The 24,542-nt window shown below is 43.0% G+C and overlaps 1 long non-coding RNA gene across 1 annotated transcript; it reads right to left on the reverse strand.

Moving 5' to 3' along the window:
* Positions 1-1,658: 1,658 nt before the first annotated feature.
* Positions 1,659-23,197, reverse strand: LOC115523059. The gene is made up of 3 exons (XR_003971626.1): positions 22,688-23,197; positions 4,060-4,133; positions 1,659-1,757 (listed from the first exon to the last, which is right to left on the reverse strand). It is a non-coding gene; the product is annotated as an uncharacterized LOC115523059 (long non-coding RNA).
* Positions 23,198-24,542: the final 1,345 nt, after the last annotated feature.

Genomic DNA, 24,542 nt, shown 5'->3' on the forward strand with positions numbered 1-24,542 from the left:
CCATTTCAACTGGTTCATACCTTAAAGGGGATTTACTGACTCATGCAACTAAAAGAGTCCAGATGTACAATAGCCATCAAGTGTGGTTCCATCAGCCTCCAAACTGCCTCTCTATCGTCTGCTTGGTCCCTCCCTCTTTTGTGGGTTCGCAGCATAGTCAGGCTGACGGCAAGGTGACCGTAGCATCTCCTGGCTTTGCAGTCTGGCCATAACAATGTCCAAAGAAGAGGGACCACTCGGCTCAGTAACACGGCTGTTAAGAGTGAGACCTCTTAAACACTCTTTACCCTAGACAATAGATGTCACATGTGCACTGTAAAAAACTTGAAAAATAGAGACAAACAGATTGAAAATCGTAACTCACTCAGAAAACCACTCCTTTAGCATTTTTCTTCTAACGGGTTTTTGCAATTGTTAAGATTCTAGAGTGTTAGCAATTTTGAATCCTTTTTATTTAATATTATGTCATAATCATTTTCCACATCATTATAAATCTCTTGAAAATACTACTTTTAATGATGACACAGTGCTCAATTAATTTCATGTTCTAAAATGGAAAAAAAAAAAAAAAGTGAGACCTCTTACCCTGAAACTCCTGCCAAACCTTCCATTGCATCATCTCATTGGCGAGAATTTGGTCAGATGCCCATCCCTGAACCAATCCCTTTGGCCTGAGGAATGTCACACACTAACTGTCTAAGGTCTGGATTCCTAGACTTTTTCTGCGGCAAGGAGGGAAGATTATTCAGACCAATCAAGCCCACACTGCAACTGGAGGTGGAGTCAACTTCCCTAAACCTCAGGGCTGCATGGACCCAAACAAAACTCCCTGAACAAATCAGGGGACCGCCAGAAACAGGCGAAAGGAAAGGGATGCTGGGTAAGCATCTTCAAAGTTCCTTCTGTACAAAATTATAGAATACCTATCTCATCTCATACCACTAAACAGGATACAGGCATGTCTGATAACCAGAGGGTGTAATGTTCACAGAGTTCAAGTCTGCCAGATCTTTATCTAACAAGGAAATGGGAAGCATGTAAACAGTGACCGCTCTGTGGGTAACCATCCACCAGCATACGTGAAGCCAATTGTTTCCACTCCATATGGGAAACTAATCAGCTTAATTGTGTGGGGGAAAAAAAAAACAACTCAAGAACCAAAACTGCTCCAATGTTTCACCAGAGTTGGGGGAAAAAAAAGGTGAAAAATATGCTTTCTTCAAACAGAAAGGAAAATGTTTGAAAGGAATGATCAAAAATGAAATATTCTTTAATCGCTGGGGTTTTTTTCACCAGAGGAACATAAAAGATGTTGGAAAATATACTCTGTTCAGATAGAAAAATAGAGTGTTGGAAAAGATCAATCAGAGACTGAGCAGTTTTTAACTGTCAGTCGTTAATATCCATTTTTATTCTGCTACCAAATTTACACTCAGCATTTATATAGTATTTGCAAAATACTATGTTTATCAGTTTTGTGGGTGTGGCGAGAAGTCTGTCAATCCAACCCTGCTTTTGGTCTCAAATTGACTTAGAAGAACAGTCGATCCATTCTTCCAACAAAACATCTATTGAGGGCCTCTGACGTACCAGGCTGCCCCGTGCCTGCTGCATAGTCACGTGGTCAGCCAGCTGCCTTCCTTACCTTTCACAGAAAGAGGGTGCCTTGGAGGCCATCATCCAAGGCCCTTCTTTTGAGCACCCTGATCCTTCCTCTGATGCCAGCTCAGATGGGTCACCGACTTATTAAGCTCCCACTACCAAGAAAGAACAGTACAAAATGCGTGATGTGAAGATAAAGAGAAATCATTAACATACCTCATATTCCTGGGACCTTCGCAACCTTTCTGGAGATATAGCACCACCAGGAAAGAAAGAAGAGCCCATCTTCTTTCAAAGAGTTGGTGAACTGACACCGGAAGGGTAGGTAGTGCAGGAGTAAACTATGTCCAGGTTAATATAATATGTGTGCAGGGTGGGAAGGGAGACTGGCATGAATGCAGAACAGTGGGAATGAACCACTAAAGGCTAAACTGTGGAAGGCTTGGAAGTCAGAGATAGATTTAGACCCCATGGGCTAAGGAAAAGGGAAATGGTTTACATCTCAAAAGCAAGGCTGTGATCCAGTGCTTCCTCCCCCCACCCCCCCCCCCCAAAATCCTGCCTGTTGAAGCAGCCAATGTGGTACAGTAGAAAGAGTAAAGCCTTTGGTGTCCAGCTAACCTAGGGTTGAATCCTGGGTCAACCACTTGCCAGCCACGTGACCTTGGGAAAACTACTTATCCTCCCTGAGCCTCGGTTTTCTCATGTAAATAAAGAAATGAAGCCCATGTTCTAAAGTTGTGCTGTCTAGTGAGGTAGACATAAGCCCTGTGTAGCTATTGCACTTGAAATGCAGCTGGTCCAAATTCAGACGTACTCTTAGTATGAAATGTACACCAGATTTGGAAAATTGAGTATGAAAAAGTAAAAAGAAAAATATCTCATAATTCTTTATATTGATTATATGCTGAAATGATAATGTTGGATATATTGGGTTAAATAAAATACATTATGGAAATTCATTTTATCTGTTTCTTTTTGCTTCTTGTAATGTAGCTATTGGAAACTTTAAAATTACATAGCTATAATGTTAGGCAAGGCAAGAAACAGTTCTTTTTTTCTGGTAGAAACTGGAAGTAGAATTTTGTTCCTTAATGTCTTTAAAATCAGTGAGCACAGTAATTTGTAAACGTGGCCACAATTTCTATCAATGCCAGTTGGCCGTGTCCTCCTACTCTCCTACTCAGATTCTGAGCTGAACTTGCTACTTGCTTTGCTGATGGGATTTGAGCAAACAGGGTGCGAGCAGAGGCTGTCAAAGTGCTTGTGCATCAGGGCTAACTCTCTTGTGTTCTTGGGAAACTCACAGCTAAATGAATAAACGCAAGCTAGCCTGCTGAATGACAAAAGATACATGGTCAAGTTTCCCCAATGCCCCAGCTGTCATGGAGCCAACCTCCAGACATGTAAGTAAGGCCATGCTAGGTCATCCAGCCCCAACTGAGCTGATCTAGCTGACCCATAGAATCATGAGAAATCATAAATGTTTATTGTTTTAACATAAGTTTTGGGGCATCTTGTGCAGTAAAACTTAGCTGGTAGAGTGTGGATGGGTCCATGACAGCCATGATATTCATAGAATCTTCACCAGAGTCTGGGGAAGAATGGAGACTAAAAAATTCCAGTTAATCTGGTCTCTGTTTGAGGGGAGAACTTCCAACTGCGTTCATACACACACATACACTCACACACACACACACACACACACACACACACAGAACTGACAGAAGAATTAGAAATGTGGGTGCAAACAGATTGAAGATCTCACACGGGAATTTCCAACCTTTTGGGGCATAAAGATTTCTTTTTCTGAGGGAAAAACACTTGGACACCTGTATTCTGGTAGTTGTTTATTAATATCTATCTATTGGCAGAGAACATATATAATGCCCAGAGAGCCCCTGCTGGTATTTACATGCATTTATGAAATTGAGATAAAAGAAGTCTTTCTAGATGGATCAGTTAAAATATGGTGCCACCTGGGGATGACTCAGCCCCAAAGTAGGACAAATGGCTCATGGAAAGGAATTGGGGTTCGTTTTCAACCCTTGTATGAGCCCCCTCATACAAGGCACTTTGGGCCAGGGGACAACCCATTTAACCATAGGGAAGCCCTGATGACCCAAAGACTCTATGGATTCAGTAAAGCCTTGAAATGAAACTGTGTTTGGCTCATAGGAACAGAATCTGGATGAATTTGAAAAATAGTCATTATTTTACATAAAAGACAAAAAAAAAAAAAGCTTTGAGGTTTGAAATGGATTCAGACTCCTTGCCATAAACTTATACTTCCCCAAGGCTCTATAGTCCAGAGCTGGGTTCAGACAACTCAAGATTGTGTCTAATGGTCACAGTGGGGCAAGAGTGAGGGTGACATTGTCCATCTCTGGCCCGAACTCAGTTCACAGCTGCAGATCAAGTGTGAGTATTGGCAAAGGAAATACAGTGACAACTTACCACTTCGCCCCACATTGAAATCACGGGATATGATGCTAAATTAATCCTTTTACGTTTTGTTCACACGTATTTTTCTGTGAAAAAAAGATGCCTACAAGTGAATAATCTTAACATAAAATTCTGAGTTATTAATAGCACTTAGTTTGAGCCATGAGTTAATTTAGCCACTCAAGTGTCCCAGCGTAACCGAAATGTGCCATCTTAAAAACTGCTCCGGTGCATCAAGTTCCCCCAAAAGGGCACAGATTCCAAAGATGGGCATTGGAACATTATTCTATCGCTCCTCACATCCAACCAAACACTAAATTAAATACAGAAATATGCCTTCGTATCTGTTGACTGTTCTCTTGAGACTGTGTGATCCTCTGTAACGATCTCTTGTGTTTGCATGAGGCATTCGCTTTTTTAGAGCCCATTCATGAAACCACAAAACATAAACCATAGAACTATTTTAGACAGTTAAAATAAGCTTTTCTTTTCACAGTGATCTTATGGGATGACAGGGGCAAGCATTGCACTTTTGCCTGCTTCAGAGATGGGGGCAAATTGCAGGACAGAGACGGTATTCTCAAAAGCAGAACTAGTCAGTGCCCAGCTCTCCCCACTAACATGTAGCTGCTTTATAAGGGGCAATAGGACATCCCAAGGACCATACTTTTCAACTCATTAGTTAACCCAAGCCAGTGGCGTGCTGGCAAATGTATAACAACTGAATCTCCAAGTGACAAAGCCGTGATTTGCACAACTTGCCAATTTCCATGGTATAAAGATGCCTATTGCAGCTGATACCCAGTACCGCGTGATATCACCGAGTGCAGCTGGGGAGAGGTGCTCAGCAATACTCCATTATTTAATATTTCTGTACAATAGACCTAAGCAACCTCAAGAATGTGATAGTAGTAAAATGTAGTCAAATAATTAGTACATGATGAATTTGGAATATTTGTTACCTCCATTTTTAAATAGAATTTATTTAATTGTAAGTTCTTACAAGTTAATTTTTAATGATGGCCGTATCACCCAATTCCTGAAAATTTAACAATTGTCTCTCACTTGTCAGGAGGAGCTAACTTCGCATGCTCCCCGCCCCCCCAAGCCTTCCTTTCAAGTTATTTCAGTTTTAAAATAAAATACATATTACCCCTAGGGGGCACAGCCAGGGATACACTTAACTCAGTCCTCCCCAACTAACACACATATTTTGACACTTTTTAGGTTGCACAAGCAAACGCATAGCAATTTGTAGATGGCCTGGGCTAAAAGTCAAAGACAAGTGCTAGAAGCAGAGGTCTGAGGACCGTTGATAGGATTAAGGAATATGCACTGAGGAATGTTCATACAACCTTCCTGAAGACCAGAACAAAGAAAATCTGCCCTCCTGTTGCAGAAGAAGAGAGTACTTTTGGTCTGAATTATTCCGCTTTGGCTATTGACTGAACTAAACCAGATTATTACACAAGTTTCCATTTTCTTCTAGCTTGGCCTAAGGTTTATGTTTGGGACATAAAATATTAGCACTGGGAAAGATAGTAGTCAAGCCCGCCTCATCAGTTTACAGATGAGAAACCCAGCGGATGAGGGAATAGAGTAAGGCAAATAATGGTGCTGGGGGTGCAAAATTTAAAGAGGCATGTATTCTCAGGATCAAGTGCAGTAAGGATCCAGTGTCTCCTTAAATTTTGCACTCGAGGCACCTCACTCACTTCGCCTTCTCTTGGTCCTGAAACAAATGCCCAAAGAGGTCCAGTTTACTCTGCTAGCTGGAACTAATACAGGTCCTTTAACCTCTGCTCTGGAATCTTCCCCCTCCAGTAGGCTACCCTCAGCTCTGGCCAACCTTTGGAGGGAAGACCTTCAAAACCACGCAGGAAGTTTTGTGCCCAGCTAGAGTAGCAGTTCTGGCTCTCAATCGAGGTGGCATAATAGAATATCCCCAGGGAGCCTTAACTGTTTCTGATTCCCAGGTGCCACTCAGATTTTAATTTCAGACTTGTTCTGAGATGGGCCCTGCATCATATTTGTTTATTTGTTTTTTTTTAATTTTTTTTTAATGTTTATTCATTTTTGAGAGAGAGAGAGAGACAGACAGACAGAGCATTAGTGGGGGAGGAGCAGAGAGAGAGGGAGACACAGAATCCAAAGCAGGCTCCAGGTTCCGAGCTGTCAGCACAGAGCCCGACGTGGGGCTTGAACTCACAAACCATGAGATCATGACCTGAGCTGAAGTCAGATGATTAACCGACTGAGCCACCCAGGTGCCCCTGTTTATTTGTTTTTAAAGCTCCTCTGTGATTATTATATGCAGCCAAGGTTGAGAACCATTGCATAATAAAAACAATAATAATAATAACTGTCCAAATAAAAATCCAGATTAGTTAAGAAAGGGTAGGTTTTGTTTAAGCCGTGGTGTGGAACATCATTGTTTGTGTCGTTTCCCATTGTTATTGTTAATTCAGCACATTATCTGCATCCATAAAGAACTACCTTGTTTAAGAAAAAAATGAAAATCAAACAAGCAGGTAGCACCTTGGCCTGCATTAAGACTGCACTGATTCCATCCCACAGTGCAAGACCTCACCCACCACAAGGCAATCATAGTATTCCAACGGGTGGACTTTTGCACTCTCAGTGGGAAAAATGCAAAGCAATATATATACAAGGGTGGGGCACTTGGGTGGCTCAGTTGGTTAAGCGTCTGACTTCCACTCAGGTCATGATCTCACTACTCGTGAGTTCAAGCCCCACATCGCGCTCTGTGCTAACAGCTTGGAGCCTGGAGCCTGCTTCAGATTCTGTGTCTCCTTCTCTCTCTGCCCCTTCCTGCTCATGCTCTGTCTCTCTCTGTCTCTCAAAAATAAATAAATGTAAAAAAAAATTTTAATAAATGAACATTTAAAAAATTAAAAAATATATATAAACAAGGGAAATATTTATTATTCTTTTTTTTAATTTCTTTTTTTAACGTTTATTTATTTTTGAGACAGAGAGAGACAGAGCATGAACGGGGGAGGGGCAGAGAGAGAGGGAGACACAGAATCGGAAGCAGGCTTCAGGCTCTGAGCCATCAGCCCAGAGCCCGACGCGGGGCTCGAACTCACGGACCGTGAGATCGTGACCTGAGCTGAAGTCGGACGCTTAACGGACTGAGCCACCCAGGCGCCCCTGAAATATTTATTATTCTTAAGAAGGAAAGCTACAAACTATTTCTGAGTACTGGTAAAATTATTTTCAATAGAACCATTTGACCAAACAATGACTTTGCTAATTTACAAATCACTCCTCTTTGTGATTGAGACACAGAGGATCCTCCAAAAGGAAGAGTGATTTTACCATTTTCATCAGTGTTTGTCAGAGATTTGAGAGCAAGAATTCTGCATTTATTCAAAAACATTCTAGACTATAGGCTTTTTAGTAACACGGGTATACCCAGAAATCCCTATTTCACTCGAGAAAATGTAAACTCTATGAATCAATTTGTGGTGGTGGTTCCCTGATTGCATACATTAGTCAAAACTCATAGAACTGTACACGCTAAAAGTGGTCAATCTCACTGTAAGTAAATAGCATCTCAATTTTTAAAAATTAAACATAGGGAGGGGCGCCGGGGTGGGTCAGTCAACTCTTGACTTAGACTCGGCCCCACGTGGTTCATGAAGTCCAGCCCCACATCAGGCTCTACGCTGACAGTGCGAAGCTTGTTTGGGATTCTCGCTCTCCTTCCCTCTCTGCCCCTCCTGTGTGTTCAATCTCTCTCTCTCTCTCTCTCTCTCTCCATCAAAATGGATGAATAAGCTTAAAAAATAAAATAAAATTGCTCTTCTGAAGGCATCGTTTGTACTGCAGGCCAGCATCTCTGAGACTAAAGACCCACTCAGTTGCCTGTGTAATCCTGGGTATCCCGTTTAAGCCCAAGTTATTCATCTTTGAGAACTAACAAAATCAGGTATTAGAAATCATGGTATCACTGAGTAGAATGAATTGTCTGTGAATTTAAATGCAACAATAGTAGAAAGTTTGCCATATGTCAGGCACTGTAATGAAATGATCAAACTTTTCAATAGGGCCACTCTGGCTTTTATGTTGAGAAGTGAGAGAGGTGAAGGGAGGAAGGGGTGTGAACAAAGTGGAAGCAGGGAGGCCCATTAGAAGGGTATTGAAACATTCAGGTGACAGATGGTGATGGTTTGTCCGCAGTGAAGGTCGTGAAAGTGGTGGGACAAGGTTGCCGTTTGGATATTTTGAAGACAGAATCCATCAACTTTGACGATAGATTGGATTTGAGGTGTTAGAGAAAAAGAGGAGGCAAGAATATCCTATAGATTTGAGCTCCTGAATAGCTAGAAGGATGGAGTTGCCATTTCCTGGGATGGGAAGATAAAAGAGAAGGAAATTGCAAAGGACAGAAGGTCAGGTGTTCGGCATGTTAAGAGTGAGATATCTACTAGCTGTCCAGTAGGGTTGTCAAATGGGCAAGTGGAGAAATGAGTCTGGAGTTCAGAGGAAGGGTCAGCACTGCAGGTGGGTAAGCTACAGCCATGACGCTGGAAAACTCACCATTGGATGAGGGAGGTAAGAAAGAGAAGAGGTCCAAGGACTGGGATCTGGGACACTGCAACATCAGAAGGTTGTGGAGGTAAAGAGCAGCCAGCAAGGGACCGAGCAGGAGCAGCCAACAAGGTAAGAAGAGGGTGATATCCTGGAAGATGAGGGAAGACAGTGTATCTGTAGGGGGAAAGATCTACTGCATCAAAAAGATCTCAGAGGTCAAACTTTTAGTGAGGCAACCTGAAGGCTGAGTGGCCGGTAGCCCTCCCTGGATCTCAGTCCAAGAGGCCACCCTTCCTTCCTCACTGTCAGCTTGCCCATTTCTATCTCTGTCACGTGTGTTATTACTCTCCCCTGTAGTCAGCTCCATTCTCTATCTTGACCTCTCCTCTTGGTCATTTCACTATTTCCGGTGCCCTGTGTATGCTCCATAAATGGTTATTGACTAAACAAAAGATGAATGAGTGAGAAAATGGTCAGGGATGGGGACGGGACTGGAGAGAGGTTTATATGCCTCCCATCCCCAATATCTAAGGAAAATGAGTTGTCTTCAAGTGCCACAAGAGTCAGGGTTCAGTTGGAGCCTCTTCTCTTGGCTCACATGCACTGTTATATTTTCAGGAATTCTGATAGCTGGCTATTAAAAACAGCCATAATTAAAAACTACATTATGCAAACTTATACCCAAATAAATACATTAAATGCAAAGGTAATAAAATCTCCACTTCCCAATGATTTCACTACATTTTACTATTCTCTATGCTCTTGAGTTTACCACTCCTATTGTATCTGAATGGTGGAAACACTATAAAATGCGGTGCTATTGGATTCTTCTTCCCAACATCGCATTCGGTGGTATCATGTTGGTAGCTTGAAACAGAAACGGACTACGGTGAGAGTGTTTCCACCACAGACACAAGCGCTTTCTACAAATCAGGGACCCCTCCTCCCAGTCTGTTGTTAAACCTTTGCCATCTTACCATTGGCAATGTTCTTTTATTATTATTTTTTTATTTGAGAGAGAGAGAGAGAGAAAGTGCACGCATGCACCCATGGGGGGGGGGGCAGAGAGAGAGAGAGAGAATCTTTTAAAAAATTTTTTTCTTTAAATGTTCGTTCATCTTTGAGAGAGAGAGAGAGACAGAGCATGAGCAGGGGAGGGGCAGAGAGAGAGGGAGACACAGAATCCAAAACAGGCTCCAGGCTCCGAGCTGACAGCACAGAGTCCAACACGGGGCTCGAACCCGGGAACGGCATGACCGGAGCGGAAGTCGAACACTCAACCGACTGAGCCACCCAGGTAAATATATATATTTTTAGATGTTTATTTATTTATTTTGGGAGGGGAGGGGCAGAGAGGAAAAGAAAGAATCCCAAGCAGGCCCCATGCCCAGCACAGAGCCCGATTTGTGGCTTGATCTCACGACTCTGAGATCATGACCTGAGCAGAAATCAAGAGTTGGACGCTTAACCAACTGAGTGTCTCAGCCCCTGGTTGTTCTATATTTCCTATAACAACCTCCAGTAGGCGACCTTTCTTCAACGGGGGAAAAAAAGATCACTGAATTCTCTGAGAAAGCAACATTTTCTTCTTTGAATTTCTATCTTTTACTTGTGTGGATTGCAGGTGGACAAAACAACCAGTGGATTCACTGAATTCTTTTTCTCCCACCAGTGGTTTGATGGTTTGCAGACAGCTAGTGTTTAGCGCCATCAATCAAAGAGGTTTCAACATCACCACTGATGACTTCTTTCCCAACCACCACCCTGCAGCCTCTTCCGCTGGATTCTTATGAGAGAAAGTTTAGATTTATAAAAATCACTCATTATTATTTAACTGGGTCGGCAGCTGAGCTGGTTATGAAACATGTGTCTGGATCGGAAATGTGGGTATAAACTGCCAGACTTTAGGGAATTAAAAAAAAACATATATGGTGAATGTGGAGGAGAGTAGGATTATTCCCTTTGAATGCTAAGATTCCAGCCTGATTCCTCTCCAGGTCTCTTTCCAGCTCCCGGATGATGCAATTCATCTCCCCACTGGAGTGCATTATGCTCTCTTTAAAGACCCAGAGCTAATGGAATGCTGAGAAAATCAATCCTTTCTTATTATGCAGGCCTGCTGTTTGGTAAATGGAAAGCAAATCCTTTCTTCTTCTAAGTAGGAAAAAAAAAAAAAACAAACAAACTTGAGAGACACCTTGATTATATCCTCTGCATGTCCTGAATGAGAGTCTACACACAATATCTGTGCTTAACACACATCGAATTCAAGAAGGCCAGGTGCATATCCACTCACAATTCAATGGAGAGATGGCACACACACACACCCTATCTCTCTTTCTTTCTCTCTCTCCTCTGAAGAGGGCATATATCATAATGCAATACTTAGAAGGAGATGTATTAAATTGACATCTCACATCCATAGTAATTTTTTTACCATTTATTAAGCATTTACCATGTGCCAATTATCATGCTTTAAGCATACTTTTTTTTTTTTTAATTTATTTATTTTGAGAAAGAGAGAACAAGTGGGGGAGGGACAGAGAGAGGATCACAAGCAGGTTCCATGCTGTCAGCAAGGAACCCATGAGCCGTGGGGCTTAGGCCCATGAGCCGTGAGGTCATGACCTGAGCTGAAATCAAAAGTCATAGCCAACAGGTGCCCCTAAACATTTCTTTTAAACAACAACCTCAGTAAGTATATTCTATTTTTATCCCCATTTTACATTGAGCAAACTAGGTGAGATAAGTGGACTGAGGACACTGTTGGGAACACACTCTGGATTTAAGCCCAGTTCTGTCTGACTCTAAAACCAGGGCTACTAAACTTAGTTCCATGCTGATGATCATGCCTCACTTAGAACTAACAAAGTGAAAAGCTATGGGCAGTGTCAGATTTGATATAAGGATTCTGCTAAGAGTGAGAATACATTGCCTTGCAAAAAGATGAGCTCCCTGATACTGGAGGTATTCAAGAAAAAGTTGAAAAAACACTTCCTAGTGGAGGCTTCACCATTTGGTAGGCTTCTTGTTCTAAGAAGAATGGTTGGTCAAATCTGCTATTTCCCTAAGTGGATTTTTCTCCAGAGAAACAGAGAACATATTTTTGGTAAGAAAGTTGACTGTTCTAGGGGCACATGGGTGGTGGCTCAGTCAGTCAAGCGCCGACCTCGGCTCAGGTCGTGATATTGCGGTTCATGAGTTCGAGCCCCGCGTTGGGCTCTGTGCTGACAGCTCAGAGCCTGGAGCCTGCTTCGGATTCTGTGTCTCCCTCTCTCTCTGCCCCTCCCACACTCGCCCTCTGTCTCTCAAAAATAAATAAACATTAAAAACAAAAGAGAAAGAAAGAAAGAAAGAAAGAAAAAAGGAAGGAAGTTGACTGCTCTACAAAACCAGACTAGAAATGACGGACAAAATGCAATGATTGGGCCATCATGAGGAAGGACTTCTTTTTAGTCCATGCAGTGAACCAGGCTTTGCTGAGAATGATGACCTTCTCTCCATGAGGTTGTTTATGGAAAAGCTGGTGACCACACATAGAGTTCCTTTTGCCTCTACCCTTGTCTAGGGGACATTATTTTCTCTCACTTGTAGTTTTGCCCCATTTTCCTAACTGATCCGTCCTCCAATCTCTCCACAACCTAGCCCATCCTCACACTGATCTGAGTTATCACCACCACCACCCATGGCAGTCTTACTTTTCGCTCTCTTGCTTAAAGACTTGTTAGCTCACATTGGCAGGCTGAGTTCCCAGGGAAGCAGGACGAGACAGAGACCAGCAGGTCCGATGCTTACTGAGCAGAGCTCTTGACATGAACACCTGTGGCCAGGAGGAAAGGAGGCAGGACTGGGCACACGGAGAAGTCATCACAGCAGAACTGCAACTAATCCCAAGGGTGACTTTCGATACTGGGACGGCCCTTCAGAGTTCTCCTGAAGTGGGGTAAGATGGGCAGCCTCTTTCTACTCCTATGTAGACCAGTCATCAGATGTAGGCTGCTCCAGGAAGCTGCGCGAGTTCAGGCAAGGCGGCTGCCTTCAGGAAAGAGTGCAAGAGAACTGAGACACGGGGCCATCTGCTAGCAGCACTCCATGAAGCTTAAGCCCACCGGTCCTGAAAGGGGATCTGGGCAACACAGCACAGTGTATGCCAGTGGAACACACTCAACTCCTTGACCTGACGTGCAAGGCCCTTCGCAATCTAGCCCCCGCTACCTGCCCAGCCCCATCTTTCTCCATTCCCTATTGCTGAACACAGATTCATTCGGCTTCTCAAGGGATTCTTCAATGTGCTGCCACTTTCATGATTTGTACATACGACTCGCTCTTTCTAGGATCCCCTTACCTGATGTATTAGCTTCCTATGGCTGCTGTAACAAATTACCACAAACCATGTGCCTTAAAACAACACACATTTATTTCCTCACAGTCCTGGAGGTCCAAAGTCCAAACTTGAGTTCACCCAAGTCGAAATGAAGGTGTCAGCAGAGCCATGCTCCCTGAAAGCTCTGGGGAAGAATCCAACTGTCTTTTCCAGCCTCTAGAGCTACATTCTTCGCATTCCTTGGCTCCAAGTTCCTTCCTTCGTCTTCAAAGCCAGCAGCAAAGTAAGTATCTTGCTTCATTGTCACCTTCACTTCTGCTGCTGTTACACCTACCTTTGTCACCCTCTTATAAGGGTATTTGTGATTGCATTTGGGGGTCCACCGGGATAATATCGGACAATCTCTCCCACCTCGAGATACTTAATCACACCTGCAGGTCTCTTCTGTCATATAAAGGTAATGTTCGCAGACTCCAGGAAAAAGGACCTGGTTATCTTTGGGGGCCATTATTCCGCCTACCACACCTGCCTCGACCCACCTCCCTCTCTTTCAAGTCCCAGATCAAGTGTCACCTCTTCTGTGAAACTTACACTGACATTCTCAGGTAGCTTGAATTGGCACCGCATTGTCATCCCTCAGCACTCAGCCTATGTCTTTATTCAATCAGTTACGCTGTCATGCGTACTTCAGTCATGAAACGATGAATTCATTCATTCGTTGAGCACTTCCTACGTGCCAGGCACCGTTATGAATTCTTGGGATTTGAACAGTGAACAAATGGGACAAAAGGCCCTGCCCCTGTCTAGCTTCTATTCCAATGAAGGTGGACAGACAACTTAAAGTTAACATAAATAGTGTGTTAGAAAAAAACAAGTAGGCAAAAAAAAAAAAAAAAAAAAAGCAGGAGCATGAGCATGAGCGACAGCCAGGTATAGGAGAATAGGAATGTAGCGGAGGAAGATGGAAATAGTTGCAATTTAAAACAGGTGGCCAAGGAAGGCCTCAAGGAAATGATGACATTTGAGTAAAGCCTCGAAGGAGATCTGGATGGATATCTGACAGAAGAGCTTTCTCTAGGTAGAGGGAAGCACCAGCACCAAGGTTCTGAGGCTAGTGTATGGCTTACCTGTTTGGGGAGTAGAGAAGAGTTTCTAGAGCATTTTGTGCAGAGGGGTAATGTGATCTGTCTTTTAACAGGATCCCTTTCCTGGGGCTGCCACATATAGCCCTATGGGGTGTACATTCCACAGCACAGTCTAGTCGGTTCCGTTCCCATGTTTAGTCCATGTACATAGACTATATGTGTAACAAAGAAACTATAATGGCTACTGGCTGAGAAAAAATGAAGGAGATGCCAGGGTGGAAGCAAGAAGACCAATGAAAAGGCCTTTATAATAATTCAGGCAATCTATCTACCGCTAGGCATCTCCAATGCCTAGAACAGTGCCTGGAACGTGGTAAGCAGACAAGAATAAAATGACTATCACATTTTATATCATAGTGTAAGCTAGACTTGAGGACTCACTCACTGGTTACTTCTTGGATTCATAGTCTTGAATGAAGGGGTAGACCAGATGATTTTTCAAATCTAAAATTCTGTCAACCCAACTGCCATCTGGGCTTCTCCATTAGGATGTTCCACTATCATCTCCAATTCTACACGTTTAACCTGTATTTCTTTCTTTCTCCCCTTCCCACCTGAAAGAAGTTCCTCCTGGCTTTGCTCATCTGTTGATGGAGGCATCATTTTCCCACCTAGATTTGAAATCTGTTATTTTAACCAACTGTATCCAGGTCCAAGTCCTGGGACACCTCTTCTTTCAATTTCACTGCCCATAACCCAATCCTGCCCTCACCACGTCTCCCCAGGAGCCAAGAGCCCACGGTGGCATCTCATTCTCTATCTGCCACCAAGTTTCTGCATTTGCGTCTTGCCATCCCTCCCCACCCCTCAGATGCTCTCCTGTCCTTTGCTGTACCTCCAGGACTTCCATCCAAGCTCAAGCCCTTTACGGTCCTTTGTCAGTCCCTATTGGCCCCGTCCCTCTATGATCCCCTTCTCCTCAAAATTTCTCTGCCCTTTGTGGCCTGGCATTTGGTAATATCTAGAGAGGAGGTGATGGGTAGGGGAAAGAATGCAAGCTTTGGATGCAGTCAGGTGGGAATAAAATCCCAGCTCAGCCATCTCCTAGTGTGGGGTCTTGGGAATTCATTCACATTCTCTGGGCCATAGTTTCTTCATATTAAAACTTTTTTAAAAAATTAAAACTTTAAAAAGTCTACTTCGTAGACCTGTGTGAGCATCCAAAGATAATGTTTACAAAGCATCTTGTACACATTAGGCGCTTGGTAAATACTGATTCCTTCTTCCCTGCCTGCTGTCCCTTGCCCGCAGCTCCCGTGCTTGTGTTTGGCATTTTGATTCCTTTCCCTACCACCTTATTGAATTCAGTTAAATTCTTATTTATAAGTATATGTTAATAACACATTTATTTCAGCCCGGGTTAGAACACCAGATTTTGGAAAACCCTTTCTCAGTAATTACCTACTTTAGATATGTATCAAAATCACCTTACAATTGTCACTGTCAATTTTTTCAACTTATTTGGATATTTTCAAAAGCGCTCTACAATAGAAGAGAATAGTGTAATGAACCTCTGTGTACCTGTTACCCAGCTCCAATAATTGTCAATTCTTAGCCAGTCTTGTTTCATCTATTACTCTAAATTTTTATTTCCGAAGAAGCATTTTTCCCCAGAGTATTTTACAGCAAATCTCAGACATCATATTGTTCTACATATAAATAATTCAGTAGGTATCTCTACTATGTAAAGACTAGTCTCAGTTTGCTAGACCTGCCATAACAAAATACCATAGATTCAGTGACTTAAACAACAGAAATTTATTTTCTAACAGTTCTGGAATCTATAAGTCCAAGATCAAGGCGTCAGCAGGTTTGGTTTCTCCTGAGGCCTCTCTTCTTGGCTTACAGATGGCCACCTTCTCTCTGTAACCCCACATGGCCTTTTCTCTGTGCCCATGCACTCATGGTATCTCTTCCTCTTCTTATAAGGACACCAGGCCTACTGGATTAGAGCTCCACCCTTATGATCTCATTTAATCTTACTTATTTCTTTAAAGGCCCTGTCTCCAAATATAGTCCCTTTGGGGGGTAGGGCTTCAACATTTAAATTTTGGGGGAACACAATTCAGTCCATAATAGGACTTCTCAAAAACATGATTGTAACATCATTATTATACCTAAAAAATAATAATTGCTTAATATTATCTAATATCCTGTCCTTGCTTAAACTTTCCTAGTTGCCCCCAAAAACATTTTAATTTTTTTTTAAGTTTTTTTTTTTTCTTTTGAGAGAGAAAGAGAGTGAGACAGAGCATGAGCGTGGGAGGGGCAGAGAGAGAGGGAGACACAGAATCCAAAGCCGGCTCCAGGCCCTGAGCTATCAGCACAGAGCCCGACGCGGGGCTTGAACTCACAGACTGCAAGATCATGACCTGAGCCGAAGTCAGACGCTTAACTGACTGAGACACCCAGGTGAGCTGCCCCCAAAACATTTTTAAATTGTTTAAATTAAGATTCAAAAGGGGACATATTGTTTTAGAAATACAGATTCCCAGGTCTTTACCCTGGAGTTGTGATTTACCTTCCACCCAGCTGCCTCTTCAGGAGACAGCCTCTGTGGAGTTATGATAATTTTTGACTGTAATGCTACCCCAATGGAAGTTTGGCCATAAATGTTTTAATCAAAATTATGCCAACATTGATAGATTTCTACCAAGCAAGTAATTTCTACAATAAGTGTTTTGTTTGTTTTTGGAAGAGAGAGAGAATGACCAAGCAGGGGAGGGGCAGAGCGAGTTGGGGAAAGAGAATCTTAAGCAGGCTCCATGCCCAGCTTGGAGATCAATTTGGGACTTGATCTCACAACCGCAAGATCATGACCTGAGCCAAAATCAAGGGTCTGAGGCTTAGACAGAGCCACCCAGGTGTCCCTAGAATAAGCGTTTTCTTTACTGAAGTATAGTTGGCATACAATATCATATTCGTTTCACATGTATGACATAGTGATTGACAATTAGATACATTATGCAGTGCTCACCATAGTAAGTGTAGTTATCATCGGTCACCATACAATGTTATTACAATATTATTGACTATATTCCCTATGCTGTACTTTTCATTCTTGTGACTTATTTATTTTATAAATGTGTGCCTCTTAATCTCCTTAATCTCCTCGACCTACTCTCCAACCTCTTCCTTTGCTGGCAACTACCAGTTTGGTCTCTCTATTTATGATTCTGTTTCTGATTTTTTGTTTATTCACTTGTTTTGTTTTTTAAATTCCACATATAAGTGTAATCATATGGTATTTGTCTTTCTCTGTCTCACTTATTTCACTCAGCATAATATCCTCTAGGTTCATCCAGGTTGTCACAAAGGGCAAGATTTCTTCTCTTTTTTATGTCTGAGTAATATTCCATTGCATATATGTATACATGACATCTTTATTCATTCATAGGGCTTGTTTCTCTATCTTGGCTATTGTAAATAATGCTGCAATAAACATAGGGGTGCATGTGTCTTTCTGAATTAGTTTTTTTTGTTTTCTTCAGGTGAATATTGAGAAGTAAAATTACAGGATCATATGGTATTTCTATTTTTCATTTTTTGAGGGACCTCACATTTTTTTCCATAGTGGCTGCACCAATTTATGTTCCCACCAACTGTGCATGAAGGTTCCCAGAACAAATGTCATTAAGTAATAAAATTCATTGATTCCCTAAGCACAATTCGTTTCCAGTTTTACCACTTTTATTATAGTTTATGGGACTTATTTTCATCAGCATTAATTGTTTTTCTGTTTAAATGTTATAATGAAATCTGATTCAGGTTTTCATCCGTGTCAAATTTTCCCAATTATAACATCTGCCTTTCATTTTGTGGCCATTATTTCTACTAAATCCAATTTTTTCCCCAGTCAGATTTGGGTGTCTACATTTTGGTCAAGGTTGGATTCTTCAGGCCATTTTTTCCTGGTATGTAGTTTTAGCTGTTGTTACTCTTACTTTGTGGTGGTTATTTCCATCAGGAATATTCATTATTACTTGGTAATAGGCTGAGAGCTTAGATTTATTTCTTTACTTATCCATGAAAAAATGCTATGTATCTAAGACATAGCAAGGGAGATAAAGTGTAGGAGTCAGAAAATGACAAAAAGAGACACACACAGGGGAGACAGATTGAGACAGAAGCTGCAGCTATCTTGAGATACTGTTTGCTAAGCTCTCTGAGGGGTCTGAATGTCCTGAGGGTCAAAATGGCGAGATTAAAACAATATGGAGACCGAAGTATGGTTGTTGAGCATGGGCTAGGCAAATAATTCCAGGACTTTAAATCCTAGGAAGTTAAACACACAGTGTTACTCACCCCGCCTCCTCCCCCTTTTATGGCTCTTTTTATTTCCTTCTTATCCTTGCCTTGGGACTGAATTTTAGCCCTCTGCTCTTCTTGAACTTCAGACTGACCACAGCCTGCCCCAAACCTCTGTTCCTTCCCTTCCATTGTTCATAAAGCACCTTTATCAGTGGTGACCTCCCACATGGTTTTATCAATGTCTAGCACAGTGCCCTACATGCAGTGAGTGTCCAATAATTACCTGTTACTGGTTTATCTTAAAGTATCACCTTTCTGATTTAAACTCCCATAAGCTAGGCCACTGTTAACAAAATCCAAACACATCTAACTCGACCTACCACTTCCTGGGGCTTAAGTGGGTGGATGGAGCCAGATTCGGCAATTCTGAACTGTTGGGGGGCCTCTCAATCTGTCTGCAGAATTGAAGCTTGAAAAGTTTTATTTTTTGCCGACGTTCCCTAGCAAATGCCTGCTGCACACCCACACACTTAGCCAGCAAGAAGAGAAGAGCTGTTGCAAGAATTGTTCCCTCTGGGACCAATCACCACAGGGGCAGCCCTCCCTGAAGATTCGTCCAGCGGGGGGCCTCCAGTCCCTCTAGTCCAGCCCCCCAGCTGCCATCCGCAGAAGCTCAGAAGGAGGAGGTGTTGAGGGGAGGTGCAGAGAAGGGCTACAAATGGCAGCTCCTGGAGGGAGAGTGAGGCCCTGGCGGAGTGACCTTGTGGAGGCCAGGAGGAGGGACACAGAAACCAAGCCAACAGAGAGACAAGTAGATAAGGAGGAGACTACAGGGCTACGTTTTTGCAGATGTCTTAAATGGCTTGGAATGGCGGCACCCATAACGTAAACTGTGTGATTACAGCGTTAAAACCTGAGGATTAGCAAAAGAAAACAGAAGTAACAAGAGAGATCTGCTGGCATTTAAGGGAATAGGAGAAATAAGACTGAGACGGGCTAGACTTGATGTTTCTCAAACTCGGCTGCAGGTTGAGATCGCCTAGGGAGATTTAAAAAGACTGAGAGGCATGGGTCCCACCCCAAGAGACTTAGTTAATTGGTTTGGGGTGGGTTCTGGGCATCCAGATTTTGTAAACGCTCCCCAAGGGGTTCTAAAGTACAGCCAGCTGAGATCAACTGAGCTACACTGAAGACCAAAAAGGAAATACAATCTGCTGTGTCTTCTGTGGCCCCGCAATGCAAGAGAGAAGGACCTTGGGCCGGACCCCCTTTGGTGTCTGTGGCCAGCTGTGTGTCTCAGTGGAGACAGCTGAGCATGTGCATCTCAAAGTCTTGGTTCTGGTTTGGGCTTGACCACCACCGTGGCTGGTGTGACCTTGGACAATGGGAGTCCTGGTCAGAGAAGACCTGAGCTCACCCTGTGCTGGGCTGGTCACTTCTCCCTGCCTGCACTTCCCTCACATAATCTCCAGCTCTGAAACATTTCAAGTCTCTACTTTCATTAAAATAGCCCAGTCACTTCTAGTTCAACAGATTTTTTTTTCATGAATTATTCAAACTTGGGAGTTGAATGTTGAAAATAACATGTTCGAGTTGTCCTCATTAGGAAGCTTTTAGCTGCGGATCTCCTGTCTTCCACTATATTTACAAAGCCCGGTATCCACAGTTTTGGGGATGAATGCAGTCAATCATTTACAAAGTCTCTAGAGAATTCCACATGGAAATAAAGTAAGTAATAAAACCCACACAATAAACAGAAATGGTGCAACAAAGGGAGCAATAAGGAGCAGCCGTGGGCACCCACAGCCTTCAGTAAGCCTCTCGGCCTCGCTGGGCTCTGTTTCACTTATGTTCATGAAAGTCTATTTCATGCCTACCTTGTAGAAGGGGAATTAAACAGATGACAGTTGCCCTTGAAGGATCCCTAATCTGGGGGATTGTGGCAGACTCATAAATAGCCAATGATAAGGGAATATGAGTGAGAGGCAGAATGTGGTACAGGCTTTTAACATCTGACTTTCTCCTTGACTTTTAACCATGAAGCAGTAAATCAGAGGAAGCAGAAGGTGGGACTGAGCGATGACACCCCTCAGAGGGGCCCAGAGCCTCTGCCTGTGGGACACCATAAAATCATCACAGACGTTGCCACGTTCCAGACAACACAGGGCTTCATTGCAATTGCGTCTTTAGATGGAATCGCTAAAGTGTGGAAATGAAAACCTAGTGGTCTGTATAATTTGTAATAAACTTATAAATATATTGTAACTCTAGAAGAAAGGTATTTCTAGAGAACAGAAGTGAGATAAGATTCATTTGCTTGGTTTTCAAGATCATTCTCCTTAAAGGGGCGCGTGGCTCAGTCGGTTAAGTGTCCGACTTCGGCTCAGGTCACGATCACACACAGTCTGTGAGTTCGAGCCCCGTGTCGGGCTCTGTGCTGACAGTTCAGAGCCTGGAGCCTGCTTCAGATTCTATGTCTCCCTCTCTCTCCTCTCCTCCCCTACTCGCGCGCTCTCTCTCTCTCTCTCTCTGGCTCTCAAAAATGAATAAATGTTAAAAAATTTTTTTTAAAAAAGATCATTCTCCTTATTATTACTTCATGATTAAATAAATCCCACCCAGGACAGTGGAGAAAGTTATATCTGGTGACTGTGTTCATGCATATCTCTGCAAGAATCAGCAGACAGTAATATCTGGAATTTTCACAGTATATGTCAAGGAGGTGCGGAAATTAAAATGCTAAGACATTTATGATATCATTTTACTTTGCATTGGAAAAGATGGCCGTAAGCTGTCGTAATGTAAACCAGTAATACCTGACCTCTAGTGTGCATGGGAATCACATGTAAGCTCGGCTAAAACATTGCTGGTCCCACCCCCAGGATTTTTGATTCAGTAAGCCTGGGCCGGAGCTGGAGTATTCGCATTTCTAACAATTTCCCAGCTGCTGCTGCTGCTGCTGCTGCTGCTGCTGCTGCTAAGGGACCACACTTTGGAAACTGCCAATAAGGGTATATAATTTCACTATACAAAATGCTGTGCAAGGCAGGAAAAAAAATGCATTTGAGGACTCTCAGTGCTGTGCTTCTGCTCTACTGTGTGATCTCTCTTGTCTATGCATGTTCTGACTTAGCTCTCATAACCTATAACACTGATCTGTGGTTGATCAGCAGTAGAGAAATGTGTCTCTTCTTGGCCACCATCATCTTAAAGTATTATTGGCATATAAGTGCTATTGTAAAATCTGAAATTTGGCTCGTCGGTGCAGATTATTTTTCCGCCAGTATCTTCACGAGTGAATGAGATGATTTTTAAGAACTTGCCCTGGGCTAGGATCCCATGATTTTATGAAGCAATGATTTTTAAGAAGCACTGTCCATTTGTTTTGGAAGGGGGAGGAAAATCTGTTATATACATCCATTCAGCTACTTATGTGCTAAGCCTCATTTAATTCTCCTGTGGCCCTTCGAGCTGCTGGCCATCTTAGAGATAGAGACATAGAAGTTCACAGAGCTTAGGTAACTTGTCTGCATCCCTCAGCTAATGAGTGATGGAGCAGATTTTGAACTCTGGGCAGTCCTTGCTCTGTCCAGCACACTGTGGGCTTTTCTGCTGTGGAGGCAAAGTGAGAATGATGTCGGGGAAATGCTCCTTCCCACGGACTTCTCCCAAACACCACTGCCACTTGGGTGTTTGTGCCCAGGAGGGAAGCTTTGGTGCCAGGCCCCCTTGTTTAGAGATCTGGAATCCCACACACATGGAGAGTGAATGTGGGGCCAGGAGGGAGGGCGGAGGGCTAGGCCAAGCTCAGATAGCACAACTGTCAACCCAGCAAAAAATACAGAGAAAGGCGAAAACATTTCAAAAATACAACCACAGCCATTTTCTTCTTGTTAGAGCCAGTAGCTTTTGACCCTCGATGTGAATGGGCTTTTATTTTCCGTAAAAAAAAAAAAGAAAAAGAAAAAGAAAAAAAAAGCTATTCTATTTGCAGCTCCCCTAATGACAGTGTTCACAGGGATGATGGGAGGAAACCTCTCCGTGACACAGGCGGGTCTTGCCAATCTTAACATCAAGTGATTCAAAATCACAGGCTGGAATGAAACTCAGGGAGGAAAACAGACCTACCCAAATCTGACCATTAGCGAGAAGGAAGTAAGAGCTATCAGCCAACACTTACCAAGGGTCCCTTAGGGGCCATCTAGTCTTACATAAACAGCTTTTCAAATTATTTGTAATCAGAAAGCCCAGCTCAGCCAGTCCCATAGGCTGCTAGAAACCCAACCAGCAGACTTCGTAGAGAACGGAAGCCAGGAGCATTAGCAGCAGACGCTGAAGAGGTATTTAAATGATAGCCTACCCTAGGAAGGAGCCCACGCGGAGAACACAGACAGATTCCAGGCTACGAAGCCACGTTCTTCCGGGAGGGGAGTGGCGGTGGTCCAGCTCAGTGTTTCTCAGACTTGAATGTGCTTGCAAATCACCCTGAGATTCCATCAAATGCAGATTCTGATTCCATAGGTCTGGAGTAGGCCCAAGAGTCTACATTTCTACCCAGCTCCCAGGTGATGCCAATGCTGCCTGTCCACAGACCACACTACAATAGCAAGAATCTGGACAACTTTCCATGTGAGTCTTGAGTTCTTACGGGAGTCAATTTTCAGATCCTCAAAGCCCGTTTTTCCTCTTTTCTCAAATCTACCTAAGAAAAAATGAGGTCAAAGTTGTACGTTCCTCTTGTGAAATGGACTTCTTTCCACCTTACAGAGCAAAGGCCCTCCTCCTTGCATTTTACATTTTAGGGAATACATTGCCTCGGGTGCAAAACCCACCAGGTTCCCTGGTAAAGCAACAATGTGAAACATCGATGTTATGATGAGAAACTGACTCACTCTAATAAATGGTTACAAACATTTTCACAAGTCAAAGAGTATTGATTCATTGCTTGCAACAAAGTTGAAGGAGATGTCAATTATCCACTGAGTGTTCTTTTAAAATAATCTTGAGGGGCGCCTGGGTGGCTCCATGGATTAAGTGTCCGACTCTTCCTTTCAGCTCAGGTCATGATCTCAAGGTTTGTGAGTTTGAGCCACTGATCAGGCTCTGCACTGACAGCCCGCAGGGAGTCTGCTTGGAATTCTCTCTCTCTCTCTCTCTCTCTCTCTCTCTCTCTCTCCCTCTCTCTCTCTCTCTGTCCCTCCCCCACTTGTGCATGGGCGCAGACACACACACACACACACCCGCTCTCTCTCTCAAAATAAATACATTAATAAAAAAATAAATTTTGGGGCGCCTGGGTGGCTCAGTCGGTTAAGCGCCGACTTCAGCTCAGGTCACGATCTTGCGATCTCGCGGTCCGTGAGTTCCAGTCCCGCGTCGCGCTCTGGGCTGATGGCTCAGAGCCTGGAGCCTGCTTCTGATTCTGTGTCTCCCTCTCTCTCTGCTCCTCTCCCGTTCATGCTCTCTGTCTCTGTCTCAAAAATAAATAAACGTTAAAAAAATAAAAATAATAATAATAATAATAAATTTTGAGGAAAAAACAACCACGAAGTGATTTTGAACATTTAACTCAAAAAAATTCAAAGAACTAAAATGACATTTCTATAACAAAACTTCCAATCCCACTGCTTAAATATGAACAAAATATCTCAGCATTTACATCTTTTATTTTTCAACGTTTATTTTTTTTTTATTTTATTTTATTTTTTTTTATTTTTGGGACAGAGAGAGACAGAGCATGAACGGGGGAGGGGCAGAGAGAGAGGGAGACACAGAATCGGAAACAGGCTCCAGGCTCCGAGCCATCAGCCCAGAGCCCGACGCGGGGCTCGAACTCACGGACCGCGAGATCGTGACCTGGCTGAAGTCGGACGCTTAACCGACTGCGCCACCCAGGCGCCCCAGCATTTACATCTTTTAAAAAACAAAAAAAAAAATTGGGGTGCCTGGGTGGCTTAGTCAGTTGACTGTCCGACTTTTGCTCAGGTCATGATCTCACATCTCGTGAGTTCGAGCCCACAACAGGCTCTGGGCTGACAGCTCAGAGCCTACGGCCTGTTTTGGATTCTGTCTCCTCCTCTCTCTCTGCCCCTCCCCCACTCGCTCTCCGTCTGTCTCTCTCTCTCTAATATAAATAAAATTTTTTTTAAATCAAAAAACATAAAAATAAAAAAATGAAAAAATAGAATGAGTACTGATGCTGAAACCTATTCCAT

Source organism: Lynx canadensis, chromosome C2, assembly GCF_007474595.2.
Source record: "Lynx canadensis isolate LIC74 chromosome C2, mLynCan4.pri.v2, whole genome shotgun sequence".
NCBI lineage: Eukaryota > Metazoa > Chordata > Mammalia > Carnivora > Felidae > Lynx > Lynx canadensis.